Source organism: Miscanthus floridulus, chromosome 17 (genome assembly GCF_019320115.1).
Source record: "Miscanthus floridulus cultivar M001 chromosome 17, ASM1932011v1, whole genome shotgun sequence".
Classification (NCBI taxonomy): Eukaryota; Viridiplantae; Streptophyta; class Magnoliopsida; order Poales; family Poaceae; genus Miscanthus; species Miscanthus floridulus.
The window spans coordinates 25,201,354-25,205,759 of NC_089596.1; the positions used below are offsets into that span (position 1 = coordinate 25,201,354).

The 4,406-nt window shown below is 48.0% G+C and overlaps 1 pseudogene; it reads left to right on the forward strand.

Annotated features, from left to right (window-relative positions):
- Positions 1–2,529: 2,529 nt before the first annotated feature.
- LOC136514966 (stress response protein nst1-like) lies at positions 2,530–3,792 on the forward strand (annotated as a pseudogene).
- Positions 3,793–4,406: the final 614 nt, after the last annotated feature.

Here is a 4,406-nt window from a genome sequence, read left to right on the forward strand (position 1 = left end):
CGGTTTGTGTGAGAATGGATTATCTGGATCGCCACCGTGGTCGATTATCGGCCCACAAACGGCGATGGGAAACACGGCCTCGACGCTGCGATACGAAAAAAATCGGCGATTCTTTCCTGCCCCTGCCCCTGCCCAAGCCCCTCACCCAACCCGCTCTCTCCCTGCTCTCTCTCCCTCCCTGCTCTCTCCCTCTCCAGATCCAGCCACCGGCGGCTGGATCATCACCGCCGCCGCCTCCTTCCGTCGACGGGGTAGCGCCGGCGCCGTCCTCCACTCGGCAACCATGGGCCGCCACCTCCAAATCCCGACGCCGAGTCTGCTCCCTCTCCTACCGCACGGCTCAGAGCTCTAGACGCCGGCTGCCAGCCGGATCTCCACCGCCGCCTCCTCTGTCCTCTGGATTTGGCGCCGCCGGCCAGATCTCCGCCGCCTCTATCCTCTAGGCACGTCACCTCCTCGCCGCCCGCCAGCAAGCCTCGCCGGAGCTACAGGTCCTCAATGCGGGATGGAGAGGCGACCCCGCCGGTGCCATCCCTTGCTTTTCTCTCTCTGACCAGTGGGGTCGGTTGATCCTGGGTCCCGCCGGTCAGCGCCCTGGGTGCATGGACCGAGTGCACCTAGCTTTTAACCCGTATGCATCTACCATAGATAATCAGGACAGACGCCCAGCTTATTCAGAGATTGCTGCTTATCAGATAAACCGTGCTCGGCTTATAAGCAAGACTCGGAGAAGCTGAAACAAACACGCTGAGCCAGACCCGGAGATGGTAGCTGCACTTGATTGGTGACCCCATCCAAGCCGTCGATGTCGATGATGATGGACGTCCTGCCGCAGTAGCATGTTCGAACTCGCCTCATCCCGGATGTCAAACGCGCACATCTGGAGAAGGCCGCCGACTGACCCAGGGACCGCCACACTCCTTTGATTTTAGAGCATCTGGGCTAAATGCATCTGTGAATGCTATTGTAGCTATTGTGGCAAAAAAACACGTCCAACGGTCTTTCTATCATGTCTTCTGTTTTTCATCGCTGGCAATCCCGCAGTCATCAGTGGCCAACTTTCCCAAGCCAGAATCGCTTGCTATCCGCAGCGCCAATGGATTCCCGCGCACGGGCTTCGCCTCTCCCGCTCCCGCATGCGCCCCTTGTCGTACTCCTCTTTTTCTTCCCATCCCGCGCTGCTTCTTCTCGGCACCTATGTGTTCCTTTCACTAGTAGAGAACAGACCTTTCATCCGAGGCCAAAATGGGCTCTAGTCCCGGCATTTTTTTGCGCCCGGGACTAGAGAGATCTTTAGTCCCGGTTGGTGTCTCCAACCGGGACTAAAGGTCCCTGCCCAACGGCTACTGCGCTCGGCACAGTGACAGGGGACCTTTAGTCCCGGTTGGAGACACCAACCGGGACTAAAAGTCCTCCAACCTTTAGTCCCGGTTGGTAACATCAACCGGAACTAAAGGTAGACCCTTTAGTCCCAGTTGGTAACACCAACCCAGACTAAAGGACCCTTTAGTCCCGGTTGGTACCAACCGGGACTAAAGGTCCCCCGATGGGTTAGTTCAAAAGGGAAGCATCCCATCTATTGTTAGATGTGTTGTGTATGTGGGGTGGTAAGCTACGCGCGAGGCAATGCATGAGGTCTTGGGTTCGAATCTCACGGGACGCAGCGGTGGGAGGCATTATTTTTTTTAAAGCTGGGAGGACCTTTAGTCCCGGTTCCTGACCCGGGACTAAAGGACCCCCCCTTTAGTCCCGGATGCTTGCTCCCGGGTGGGGAACCGGGACTAGAGGGGGTTCCCCATCGGAAGTAAAGCCCATCTCTGTATCAGTGTCTCTCCACGACGCGGATCACTTCGAGGTCCTCGGAATCGTACCGAGGCACCATGTCGCACGCACAATCAGAAGGAGATATGATGCCTGTGAGCCACGGCCACAGGGACCCCAATTCTTCAGAGCTCCACTCGTTCCCCATCTTCTCGGTGGCCAGCGGTTGGGAGCAACAACAGTTCTCGTCGTTGCCTTGGTTGCAAAGTGCAGGGGTACCTGGGCTGCGGCGTGGAGTTCTTCCTCCCAATGTTGCCCCAGCTGCATCAGCCCCCTTGTCTGGCATGTATTCCGGTGAGATCTAAATAGCTAGATCCAAATTTTTTTTTTTTTTAATAATCAGGCCAGCTCAAAATGTACATGTGAGCTCAGATGCAATTTGTGAATAGGTATCTATATTGCGAGTACTTGTGAATGAAAGCATTCTTGGCAATTATGGTACGTAAATAACTCAGATTTGGTGAGCTCTGAATCATGAAAGCATTCTTGCTACTTTCAGATAGTACAGTTTGACTAGTTGCAGTAAAGTGAAGGTAGTGATTGTGCATATTACAAATTTATTTATTGAACTAGAGTTTGTGTATTTCAGTAAGTTTAGTAATTTTTTTTTTCTGTGAGCAGTATGTTAGTCTCTTCCCTGTGATAATCCAATTGCAGAACTGTGCATATAATGAGTTGAGGTCAGAGTTTTCTGAAACTTGTTCAAGTGTCAGTCTAATTTGCTATCAATAGTAGATTTTTATTCTTCAGTTTTTTCAGTTGAAACTCTCTAGCTCTGCAACCCATTGAATTTAGTCATCTTCCTATGCAGCAAATAGGGCTTTAATTTTTTCTATACCACATGAAATCATATTTCAGTCTACGATCTTGATTATCCCTGTGGTATTTTTTCACAGGCGCCATGGATTCGGAAAGATCTTTTACTGACATAATTACAAGGGGTTGTAATTCTGCTGCTTTGTCTGATAATGTCCCAACTCCTAATGAAACACCAACATGTGACAGAGGCCGTAGCAAGTGTGAAAGGGAGTCAGAAAAGGTCCAATAATTTCAGTAAAGAGGAGGACGAATTGTTGGTCTCAGCATGGTTAAATGTGAGTTTGGATCCGGTGCACGGAGTTGATCAATCATGTTCGACTTATTGGAAAAGAATATATGATTATTTTCATATCAACAAGACATTTGATTCTGATCGAACGCAAAGCTCCCTAATGAGCTGGTGGTCTGGTATTATACATGATGTGAACTTATATGCTGGTTGCGTTTCAAAGATAGAGGCTAGAAATCAAAGTGGTTTATCTATCGCTGATAAGGTTAGATAACATCCAATTGTATATGATGTTTCTCTATGTCATGCAGTCTCTATGTGTTTCAATTTGCAGGAAAAAATGCATTAAGAATGTTCAAGTCTGAGGACAAGCGGCACCGGAATTTCCCTTACCTCCATTGCTGGGAAAAATTGAAAGACAAGGACAAGTGTAAGAATAGGAGCGATCAGAGTGGAACGACTTCAAGGAAAAAGCAAAAGAGCACGGCAAATTCAAGTCCTGCGGTGGCTGCACAATTAGTTGTCACTGCTAATGGTGAAGAGAGTCAGGCAGCAATGCCTACAGTGGACAGACCTACAGGGAAGAAGAAGGAAAAAGACAAATTACGACAACGTTCCAGCATCAAAGCATTGGATTATCTGTTGGTAAAGAAGAAAGAGGCTGACAAAGAGAAGGATTTCAAGAAAGAGTGTAGAGGTGCAAAAAAGCCTTTGCGTTGCAGGAAGAAAGGATCAGAATCGAGGAAGAAAGGAACATAATCGAGGAAGAAAGGATCAGACTTGAGAAAGACAAATTTGAGTTCGAGAGGAACCTCAAAGAAGAGAGAATTATGAATGTCGATACGAGTACCATGTCCACCAAACAGCAGCTATTATATGAACAGCTCAAGAATGACATACTTGCACAGCGTATCAAAAATTAGATAGAACATCGATTTATGTAGTGATACACAATTAATGTTTTCTTAATTATTTGAATCTGTCGGATTGATACAGTATCATATTGTGCTGGTTGTATACAGCTAGATTATCACATTCTGTTAGATACAGTATCATATTTCTTAAACATTTGCATATGGCTGATTGTATTCAGAGGTGGACTTCACACATATATGCCAATCTGAAATGTAAATAAGCCAACAACCAAGCACATTGCCTTTTTATTATTTTTTTATTAAACACAGTCACCAATGAAGATGATGAATCCACCACTTCATTCAGTAGATTGAACTCAGCTTTAGAATCCATTACACACCTACGGCTCTAGAGCAAAGCTGAGGCAGGTGTGATCAGAAATACACGATGGGTTGACCTGACAAATCCTGAACGCATGAAGTGCTCGCCGTCGTAGACTACTGCTCGGCACCATTGTCGCACCGAGCGACCAGGCAGGGAGGACCGTACCAAGTGGTGCGCCGCCAAGGGGTAGCTGTGCATTGCGACTTTGCGAGCAGACCTGGCGCGGACGTATATTGCGAGCGGCCAAGGACCAACCTTTCAGGATGATGTGGCCTATTTTCACACAACTAAAAAGAAA